This window comes from Malus sylvestris, chromosome 2 (genome assembly GCF_916048215.2).
Source record: "Malus sylvestris chromosome 2, drMalSylv7.2, whole genome shotgun sequence".
NCBI lineage: Eukaryota > Viridiplantae > Streptophyta > Magnoliopsida > Rosales > Rosaceae > Malus > Malus sylvestris.
The window spans coordinates 4,358,200-4,371,078 of NC_062261.1; positions in this window are offsets into that span (position 1 = coordinate 4,358,200).

A 12,879-nucleotide genomic window follows, 5' to 3' on the forward strand; every position below is an offset into this window, starting at 1 on the left:
TCCGAGGCATTACCCGCTTCGTTGAATACGGGTGAGATCATGCATTTCTTTTCCGCGGGATTCGAGAGGCATCTCCTAATTCGCATGTAATTATCTCACTGGACGATGAAATGAGTTTCACAAGTAAGATGCGAATTCTCCTTTTTTCCCTTTAAATATATCCCTGAAAATAAAACGAGAAATGCTAAGAGGTTTCTTTCAAAAGTGGGATTTTATTGGATTCTCTACTACCTCACAGTTTAACGCTAATTCTAGTACCAACATTAGAAAACATTGTGCCAATATGATATGACAAAGAGTTTATGAAGAGTCCCACTTATGAGAGAGACCCCTTTAACATTTCTCAAATAAAACTCTTAACTTATTATTACCGTTTAGTAATATTTTTATTCACTTGTAAGATCATTTATAATTGAGATATTTTAGATTTGAATATAGTGAATTCTAGAGTTCAATACGAATTTATTCTCTCACCATATATCGTTCTATAAAAAATACAAAATGAAAGGACTTTAATAATTGTACGTGAGGGTTCAAGTAATTAATTAATAGCCTTAATTAAATGATCTGTTAATTAAATGATAAGAAAGAATGTTGGGTATTAACTCATAAACTCATTGCATGATGAGTCAGTTTGTCTAGTGTAGGAATTATTGAGAGATAGCCACCTTACCCTGAGTCACTGCAAGAGGTTTCGTGATTGTCTTGCAAGTATGGTTTGAATTCTCTTCTTGTTCTTTTTGTGTTTATGTGTTTCCTGCAAACTTTTTTTAGGTTAATATGGATACGGAATTTATGAATTACTAGTACGTACGTAACTCCAAATTCCATTTCGGTCAGCGCGCAGTACTGTTGTTACGGATTTAGGAGAGGCCAGATATTTAAGACAACCATGAAGAAGCAATCAAGGAATATGTATATATTACAACTTCTTTCCTAATTCAGACGTTAATATTCGAACTTTTATCTAAATGCCAATTTCAGCTGCCAGTTCTAACTCCTGGTCAGTAAATCAGCAATGTAAACTCGTAGAGTTATTCTAATGAATGCGAATCTTGAAAGTAAAAAGAAAGAGGATGACCATAGGTCCATACGTGGTTAGGACATGTTGTAATTGACACTCTAAAATACAGCCGCGTAATTCTATCCGTATATTAACATCCATGTGTATATTTTATATTTCTTTTTTATTTTGGTATACGTATGGTATAATGTTTTAGTAAAATCTAACAAATAGAACTCTGGGGTGCAAAAATGTTACAAGTCAGCTTCTCAAAATGAATATTGGCCCCACCAAAAGACTTTGTTCAAAACGAATTTATCTGTGAATTGAAGTTTACGATTATAATAATAGCAAAGCTAATTATGAGGATTACAGAACTGATAGTCAGGATGATCAAAATTTAACATTGGCATCACTAGAATTGTTGTCACCCACAGAGACTATTGTGGATGATGTATTCGTTTAAACCTTATCTGCTTGTAGGATTGCTGTAACCCTAACTGTCTAATTAAGTAATTAAATAGGTAATAAAAATGTGGTAAATGTGAGGACGATGACATGTGAGGAGAAATTTTTTATTGTGACCGAAACACGAGTGATACATCATGTGTTTTTATAGAAGTGGTGAAAAATTTTATTTTTTAATTTATTAACTTTTAAACACACATATCTTACTATTTATATAATAATACGTGATATACCATTACATGTATCGATCATATTGAAAAATCTCTCATCCCGTGAAAGTATAGAGACGACCGACGTTCGCACAGTGTACACTTTTCGAGAGGTCAATATCTAGGGTTTGGAGATCCCTAATCTCAGGTCTTCCAAGAGAATGATTGCAATTTCCTAGGGTTATCATTCTATATATTTGGACTCCCCTACCTCGGAAATCCCGCAAAGGTGAGGAGGAATTTCAAATTAAAAGCAAACAACCATAAATTGCATATTTTTAAGAAATTATTGTTGACATTTCAAAATTTTAATTTGTAATCTAAACTTTTATATTTAAAAAAAAAAACTAACGAATGCACAATTAGATTTTAAAAGTACAAACAATAGTTTTTTTTCTTTCTTTATTCTACTATTATTTACCGAAGTGTTCAATTTTTTAATTTAAAAAAAAACTGTAAAAAAATTGAAAAACTCAAATCTAGCCAAATTTGAACACTCGTAAAAGTAAAGAAAGACTTGGCTCCTTAAAATTGAGGAGAAACTTCTCCTCAATTCAATTAGTGCAATTTTATGTTTATGATCTAAACTGTTTATGTCACATCTTGACCCGCACTCCATCACATCTCAAGCTCGACTTCGCCGTAACATGATATTGTCTGCTTTGGGCCCCGGTCACACCATCACGGTTTTGTTTTTTGGAACTCACACGAGAACTTTATTGTCCATTTTGTGCCCCGACCACACCATCAAGGTTTTGTTTTTGGGAACTCACACGAGAACTTCCCAGTGGGTCACCCATCCTGGGAATGCTCTCGCCCGAACTTGCTTAACTTCGGAGTTCCGATGGAACCCGAAGCTAGTGAGCTCCCAAAAGGCATCGTGCTAGGTAGAGATGGGAATATACATATAAGACTTACAGGATCTACTCCCCTGGGTGATGTGGGATGTTACAATCCACCCTCTTTAGAGGCTCGACATCCTCGTCGGCACACATCCGGCCATGGATTAGCTCTGATACCAAATTGTCACATCTCGAGCCTGGTAGAACCCATGTGCGATGTGGGATGTTACAATCCAACCCCCTTAGGAGCCCAACGTCCTCGTCGGCACACATTCGGCCAGGGATTGACTCTGATACCAAATTGTCACATCTCGACCCGGACTCCACCACATCCCAGGCTCGACTCCGTCGTAGCACGATATTGTCCACTTTGGGCCCCGGCCACGCCCTCACAGTTTTGTTTTTGGGAACTCACACGAGAACTTCCCAATAGATCACCCATCCTGGGAATGCTTTCGCCCGAACTCGCTTAACTTTGGAGTTCTAATGAAACTCGAAGCCAGTGAGCTCCCAAAATGCCTCATGCTAGGTAGAGATGAAAATATACATATAAGGCTTACAGGATCCACTCCCTTGGACAATGTGGGATGTTACAGTTTATATTATGTATCACTCTGTACAGATCATCTATAAAAAAAATCAATTAAAACTAAAATTGCTTGGTCACAGAGTTTCGTGCATATGATCAAAATCGTGCATATTATAAATCACTATGTAAAGATCATTCTAATTATTTTACTGAATTCGTCCATTTGTTTTTATATAATTCAACTACTAAACGATAATCAATTTATTGTATGATGATCTTTATAGAATTATTTTGTAATATGAATAGTTCGAATCATAAACATGAAGTTCCATGAATTGGTCACATAATGAATTGAGGAAGAACTTGTCATCTAATGAGGAGCCAAATAAATTCCTAAACAATAGTATCTTCAATTTTAGTTTTTGTATTTTCAAAAGGTGAAATTGAATGGTTATCAAACAATTCCCATACTTTATTCATTTGAACTAAATTAACAAAAAAATTATTTACGCATATTTATATATATGTTGCAATACTTTTCTGGCATGTATATATGTTCCTTAGAGCCATACAAAACTACTTAATTAGTAATATATACATTTATCCAATAAAAGACTTACTATATATATGTACAAATGGAAATCAATTGTGTAAAATATAGGATCAAATTCATGAAAGTAAAAGAAAGATATGAATCATATAATTAACAGTATGCTGGTCCATAAACATATGGTACATATTTTTTGACCTTGTGATGATGTCTAACAACAATACAATATCAAAGACCATAGGCTATATTTTATTCCCTAAAAAAACGTAAAGAACCAGTTCTTACTTCTTAACATTGAAATTGGAAGTGCCCAACTCATCAAAACCTTAAGCCCACGTCTCGTTTGAAAGTTCTTAATTTGGTTGAAAGTGATTTTGATAAAAATGTTTTTGGTACAATTATTAGTAAAAATTGCGTGAATTATGAAAGAACATTTAAAGTGTTTTCTAAAATGAGCATATAAATGATGTTTTTTACAAAAAGCACTTTAGGTGTTTTTAAAGCAAAAAAAAACCACCTCCTTCGCAACATATTAAAAAAAGATTAAAACTATTCTCCTTGTATAATTAATGATTTTATTCCACGACATACATTCCCTTAAACCGCATTTTAATGCAACAAACAAACAAATAAACAAACCACCCTTAAATCTCGAGCTTGCCTGAGGAATAGATTAGGGCATATGAGAATGGGCGTGTCTATTTTCTTACTGCCATAATCTTTGTCGGGGGCGTCTTGTCTTTTCCATCACCCCCACTTTTTTCTCTGTTTATTTTTCGTCTTTGGCTATCTCCAATGTCGACCAACGATAAAACAAACAATGAACAAACACTTCCCCTTTGTCCTCACCCTCCCTCCCTCATATGCTTCTCTGCGTAATACTGATATAGTACTACACTTTGATTATTCTTCAAACCAAAAGGTTGAATGTCTTGGCACATTGAGGGCTGGCAAAGATATGTGAACTTGTGGCTCAAATTTGATGTAATATCATATACTTTATCTACGAGTTTTGATTATATAGTTTTCACATTTACACGTCATATTGAATATCACAGTATATGAATGATTGTCAATCGTTAATGTATATGCAAGTTTTCTTGCAAATTACTTAATAACAGGACTGCACATGCATATACAGAAATGAGTGATTGCAATTAACTAATCATAATACCTAATGATTTATCTTATATGCCTTAACTTTTCTCATAACATTAACTTATAATTAGTTTAATTAATTAATCTTTTCCTATAAAATTAGGACTTCAAATTTCACTTGTGATGTAACACTCGGTGGATATTCTTTTGTAACTTCTGATGATCAGTCTTTACATTAGTAATAATAGAACAATTTTCCCCATTGCGGCGACATATGCCTCACCATTCATGCATGATCATCATGACCTCTATATTTTTTGTCTTGTTTTTTTGGCCTAGTATAGGCAATATATTGCTGAATGAATAGTGTGAGTAGATGCATGTGGTTTTATATCATACAGATTAATTAATTTCATAGCTTAATTAACAACTGCTTAATGTAGTCGACATTTTTGAAACTTGGCATGTCGTTTCCTTGAAGTCGAATATTAACCCCATAAAAGGATGTGTTCTTTTGTTTCATCTTGCTCATGCTTGATCATTGGATTCCTCAACACATGCTTTATAATCTCTTAAAATTAATCCCTTAATTCCTAGTTAGGATCCCTAGATTTATAGTTTATCTTATAGAATAAGTAATGTAAGGGTAAATTATAACCCAAAAGGTAATGCTAGCAAATCCCCCATCTATGACAATGAAGACAAACACTTTGAAACGATAAAACTTTTATGTTTTAAAAAGAATCTCTCCTGTTGTGCTGTTCTATATGAATTTGGAATTCCACTAGCCTTCCACAATATATATATATATATATATATAGAGAGAGAGAGAGAGAGAGAGAGAGAGAGAGAGAGAGAGAGAGAGAGAGAGAGAGAGAGAGAGAGAGAGAGAGAGAGAGAGAGAGAGAGAGAGAGAGAGAGAGAGAGAGAGAGAGAGAGAGAGAGAGAGAGAGAGAGAGAAAATTGTTATTAACACTTCAAAAATCTCATTTGTCACTCTAAATTTTCTATAATTAGAAAGAAAAATACAATTGTGAGAAGTGTATAATACGATTTTTTGAGTGCTAATAACAATTCCCTATATATATATATATGACACTATTTTTATACACAACTTTGGACACATGTTTTTATATGGTACACTTTGTATAATGTATTGACGATCAAATTGTTTATCTTTTAGGCTTTTCTTAGGTTTTTCCTCAAAGATCATATTTATCAAAAATCATTCAAATCTGAAACCATATAACCAGATTAATGGTTTAGGGTTTCCTTATAGAACTATGTTTGTCAGTTTTCTCACTAAAAATGAATGACTTAATGATTTCAAATTTGTCTGAAGTGTTGCAAAGATAATCTACGAATGATGCTGTAAATGGAATACAATTCGGTTGATATATGTATTAACTTTCACTTTGCAATGTATACAGGTTAAGACCCTACGATTTTTATTTAACTTCCCCTTATTTTTTACTTTGGTACTGATATGTAGAAAAAGTTTACTTTCATGGTTAACAAAAAGACATGTTCAAAACTAAGATGTTACAAACCTTATAATAAAGGATAATGCTAGAGAGATTAAATTTTTTACACCAAATTATGTGTCACCAATAAAAAACGGGCATATTAATCGACACTTAATTAATAATCCAATCATCTACAACCATATTATTTGGTTTGTAAATTTAGTTTAAGAAATTTGGTCTCCCTAGCATTATCCTATAACAAACCTTACTTAGGAAAAACCAAATTTGAAATTAATCACCTGAAGTGCATAGAAACAAGAGATCACACATACCCAAAGAAACATCACAACTCTTCAATTACAAACTCATCATAAATACAAATATAACTCTTCAGCAACGGAACTCATATACATCTATCATATATAAGATATATAACACTCGTGAAGGCTAAACCTTGCAAACCAAAAAACTACCGCAAAGACACTACAAGAAAAATATCACATAAGAGAAAGAAAGGATGTGTTTGGATCATTCACTGTAATTACTAATTAATTTTATGATAAAACATTAACTTCCTTCAACACTAATATATAGAGGTCTCCGCCAATTTCAGCGACCCTTGTTCATTCATATTTTAAATTGTTTCCATACATGTCTTTCCTTTTTTTTTCTTTTGATGCTGCTCTGTCTTATCAAGTACCCTAACATAATTTATTTTTCTTTATGTCTAACATATTCAAGTTTTCTGATTAGGTAGACACTGATCAGTTCAACCTTAACCTCAGGAGTGAGCATTGTCATATAAGTTTATATAACCTCTAAATAGCTATTTTCGTTCCTATATAATATAAAAAAATAGTGGACGTAAGAGGCTCATGTCCTTCAAGTCGCATGTTGCTTTCTGCCACATCGGCTCAAATTGTCACACCTTTTGTGTGGGTCGAAACTTATCGGACAAGAAATTTCACTACCGTACGATCATTATAGTTATGACCGCCGTTTACCGGGATTTCGTTCGCCGGCTCCACTGTCATAAAGTCACCATCTTTCTTGATCTTCTAGCACTGGGCATCAGCCCCTGCGACACCTCTCTGCGGGTGCTCCTCCCTCTCCACGAGAAGAACAAATTCACGTAAGAGAAAATGAGAGATTTTTTAGTATAGCGGCCCCGGTACATCATACAAATAGTTGAATACTTAAAAAAATAAAAAATAACCATGACACTTATTGTATTGAACCTTCTTTCCGACCTACAAAAAATTATCTCGGAGAAAATGATGTTTACGGGCTCAATTGCATTTTATTGGCTTTGCGTGCACGCATTTCGAAGCATATTTCCAATCTATCCTTATCCTAATTCATAATATATAACAAGGTTTTTGTTTTATATTTTCTGTAGATAATCAATCATATTCCTAAGTGTTCACCATTCTCTCATGATCTAATTCCAGTCGAGTTAATTTGTTAGAGATATTTGACACTAAATTTGCAAAAAAATGTATGCCTCACAGTTACAAAAACACCAAAAACAATTTTCATTTCTTTTTTGGTAGAGACACCAAAAATATTCTGCAGTAGCATAAAGCACTACTGATGCAACTTTAATAGTAGCTAAAATGTATTATTTAAGTGACAAATTTTCCAACAAACAAAGAAGTAAAGTGGCAAATTAATTCATGTAAAATATTAGAAAGGAATAATCTTGGAAGACAAGCAAAAGACCATATCTCAGTAGACATAAACAAATCCTTCAATCATTCTCAGTTAGGAAATAAAAAATCAGATTCTTACTTAAACAAAGCATAATACTGATCCCAATAATCTTCATACGCTTTGTTTAATTTAATATCATATAAAATAATTTGTCTTCTTATATATCTAAATATTGAATTATTCCTGCTTTCCAGTTTTTTGCCCCACTTCTGCTTTTATATAATAATTTGTATCTGTACACAATTTATCAATTATTTTGAAGCTAATTTTTCAAGGCTTGCTTTTGATTTTTTTTCCTTGCAGATGTCAAAACTAATGCGCTTAAAGAGATGAAAAGCCACATGAAAGTGAAATTAAAATGTTTTAAGTTACACCAATCCTAAGTTAAGCAATGAGATCCAACATAATTTTAGGTGTCGTAGTCTAAAATAATGATAAGTTAGTAAGATTTGTGCTTTCTTTCCTGCATGTTGTTGAGAATAAATCTCAGATTGATGGGATAATGGATTTTGCATGAGCTTATAAGGAGTTGATTACTCTCCATATTTTAAAGTTGTTTTATGATGAAACCTCAACTTCTTTATGGTATCAGAGTAGATGTCTCACATGTGAAGCCCAACAGCCTGTCAGCCACTGTACACCACGTCACCCTATTTGTATTGTTCGCATATTTGGCTTAAAACTTAGAGGGTGTGCTTGAGAATATGGGAGAATTGACCTTGCATAGGCTTTTAAAAAATTGAACTCCATATATTGCCAATTAATTTCACGATAGAACCAAATCGATTAGTTTATTCTTTTATAGGGGAAAAAAACGAAGAGACACGACTAGAATGGGACAATCACTTTCAAATATTTTTTTTAACTACTACAAAAACAATTCACATACTTTAATTCTATTGTCCTAACAATGATAGAAAAAAAAAATCAAACTTAATACATGGGTTTTCTTTGACAAGTATGGCCAAAGTACAACCACAAAATTGTAAAATAAGAAAGTTTTTCTAGTCATACCTCACTAAACATTTAACATTCTGTTTGGATGAAGAAATTTAGGGGGGTGTATTCAATTGGGATTTATTTTCTAGAATATGTGAATTTTCTTGTTTGGTTAACCTAAAAGAAGAACATAATTGAATACGAAATTTGTTATTTTGAAACTTTCAATCATAGAAATTGGGAAATGGCACCCATTTACATGAAATTTAAACTTGGGAATTCGATGTCCCAAATTCCAAGTTTATTTTTCACACGAAAATTCTAAATTTCTATGTTTATGAATCTAAATAATGGAATTGCGGTACATGTTAATTTATAAATTTTGATTTTCATCCAAATTTTAAGTTTATTTTCCTCATCCAAATATAGTGTAAGTTCACTACAATTTGAAATACAAATTATAGAACTCAGGGAAGGAAGGAGAGAGAACGGAGAGAACGAGAAATCGACGGCGGGTTTTGTAGGGATCACCAACTGATAGTGGGAAACGATGGAGGAGGAGGTTGTGGATATTTCATAACTTCCATTTTTGGTTCTAAATATTTTTAATAAGCGTAAAATTGGATTTTAAAAGAAAAAAATTAGGGTGTGTAAATAGAGAATAGTGTTAGGGCTGGTTTGGTATTGTTATGTTTTGAAAAAAAATTATTTCTGATGTGTTGTGAGAATAAGCTCATTTTTGCTGTTTCATGTTTTCAATTTTTTTTCATTCAAAACTGTGAAAATAAGTTGTTTTTAAGTATTTACCAAACATATTTTTTAGCTCAGTTTTTTTTTATACCCACTTTTTATAAAAGTACATCAATACCAAACCAGTACTTAAACTTACTATCTATTTGTTTCATTATTTGTACCATCTTTATTAGATTGATGGTACAAATTACGTTACAAATATATAGTATGAATAACATTTTTAATAAATAAAATATCTCAATAAGAAAAGAAAATAAATTAGGTGAATGAAAATAACTCACATGGTAGATCACGTGCCTTAGTCCGATCCCAGACCACAAGAAGACGAGCGTCAACTGAGATGGTGAGATACTGAGACGGCCCACATGGTGCAACACGTGTAAATCATGAGTATGCAAAAATAGAATAGGAGCGTGGTATTCACATATCCTATTTTACTTTTCACATATCTTTTTAATTTCGGCCGTCGGATTAAATGAATTGAAGAAAATCAACTGATAGAAATTAATAAGGGGTGTATAAAAAGTAAAATACGGTGTGTGAATAGCACATTCCATAGAATATTCGACCAAAAAAAGAAGAGAGTAAATACTAAATAATGGGAACAATGGGATTAAAACAAAATTGAATTTTTATTACCGGAAAAATCTTATTCAGAAATTTTCTTTCTCCATTTCTTATTAACGTAATAGTATCTTTAGAGTGTTAATAATAAGTTGATGTATTGTGCTATTTAATATTACGGTCTAGTTATAAATAAGAGGTTTTAGGTTTGATTTTTCCCAAATGCAAATTGGAACTAGATTATTACTAGCTTATTGTGAGGCTAAGCCACGTCTCCTCCTTTAGTATAGATAATATCGTTTGTTTAAAAAAAAATAATGATTGGACAAGTTTAATTTGTAATCATGTAAAATAAATGTAATAATTTATGAGTAAAAAAAAGGTAAAAAATTAAGCATTTTAGTCCAATTGGTCTCTAAGATTTTTCATACATTCTCAGTTTAATCTTTAAAATTTAAAATCAATATAAGTGATTTTTGAGATTGTCCATCTTCAATCATGTTTGTCGTTATGTGAAAAATCTCTGTTAAATTAAAAAAAAAATCTCATCTAAATATGTTAAATTAAAAAAATGATAATTTCTGTTAAATTAATAAAAATATTTTTAATTTAACCGAAATTTTTCAGAACAAAATTGTTTTTTAACATTTCAAATTCAAAATCTATTAGCTGAAAAAGTTAGAAAGGCGGTTGTGGGCCCGACCTTCCCCAGGAGAGTGAAGAAGTTGTATACGAACAGAATTCTTCTCATTGGGTTTTTACACGTGAGAGGGACTTAAAGTTATTGGACCATATTGTCCCTAGTAGAGGTGGGCCCAGGAAAAGGCCCACTACCAGCCATTTGCACCCCTTCTCACAGCCTCTGGATGCCGACCTTTAACAACCTCCCCACTTGTTTTTAATGTTTATTTTTCTGTCCAATAATCAACCTTGGTCCCACACTCTAATAATAGCTTCCTTTTTTTTTTATTAAAAAAATTAACATATCCACATGACGTTTCACAGCAGCACAAAACAGTTATGTATTATAGTGCGAGTTTGATTCCCACGGCACAAAACAGTTATGTATTATAGTGCGAGTTTGATTCCTACGGCACAAAACAGTTATGTACTATAGTGTGAATTTCATTTCTATTGACATTTCCTCTTAACAACTAAAAATCTAACCCACTAATGCTGCAGTGTAAAAAAAAAAATTAAAAGTTGTATATATAATTGGTGTCATAATGTAATTTACGTTTACATTTTAATTATGACGTCACCCACACGTTAGCTATGACATCTTATGCACCATTTTTCTAATGAGGAAAAAAACAAAGAAATAGCATGCTCGGTTTGGCATGTGTTGACTCTGGTCAACATGGCATGGGTTTACTAGTGTGGAATAGTGATGGGGTTAGCACCTAATTATGATTATGTGCATTAATCATTAGTACTTGTAAAAAGTGAGAAATTTTTATTGTTTCAAATACGAGTATTACACCACGTGTCATTATATAAGTGAAGGGAAGTTTTATTGTTTTAAATTAATTTTTTAATACAAGTTTCTCACCACTTGTATAGTAACATGTAAAGTACTATCCCGTGTTTCGGACTCACTGAAAAACCTCTCGTGCAAAGTGGGTAAAAGCCTGTAAAAACCATATTATTGAAGGAAAAGACTTCTTAATTATTTGTTATTAGTATGAGTACAACTTGGACGTTCGTTAAATTCAACAGAGCAATTGCTATCCTCATTACAATTAAGTGTAAATTCTTTCGCCGTAAATTATACTGAATTATTGCATTTGGTCGAATGAAAAGAAAATAACATAAGTCACAAAACCAACTCGTTCAGAAAGAAAATCATTGTTACGTGCGATGACCGAAAGTAAAACGTTCAACACTTTTTTAACTTTTTGCTTAAGAATATTCTATATGAACTTTATTTTGGAAAATTATCTCTTATTACATGGTGAAGTACTTGATGAAAATGACAATTATAGTCAACTAGACAATGAGTTGTGCTCAAGAAATAACTTTAACACACTTTGAACTTTTATGTGATAAAGTTGTTCTTCTTAATCGTAGCTTGACCTTGAAGAATCGAAAGTTATGAGGTTGACTCATGCGTTTTTGGTTGAGAGTTGGCATAGATTTAAAGAGAGAGAAAAAAATAAATGATGATTCATAATTTCGAAATTTACGGAATACTATACTGGAGTTGTGGAAAATAACGGACATGATCATTTGATTCTACGACTTCTTCTTCTGCCCCAAGTTTCATACTCTTTCGCTAGAGTTTAACTTATCACTTAATCACGTTAAATGACGTTTTTCGTATTGAAAGACTCCTTCAAAAGTTGACCCCGCAATTTCAAACATTTCAATTCAAGAATTAAGTAATTAACAACTTACTAATTCAACACGTATTTGGTCTAACAAGCTTAGTCTTTGCATTGTTGAAGAGGTCGTGAATTCAAATTTCGTGAAACTCGGAGTTACTGAAAATCAACCTAATTGTGTTGAACTAGATTCTTGCAAGGAAAAAATATTGGACTGGATTTGAACACACTGGACTCTTATTTCACCCATCATTCATCAAAATGAAACTAGTTGACTATGGGCTTTCAAAGCCCAAAGTTCATATATCAAATCAATCTCCAAGTTGGGCCCAAACCGTCACACACACATGGGCCTGGACTCCAATTCGGACCCTGAAGATTCACCCGAAAAAGACGAAGAACACGCCCAACTTCTTCAGCC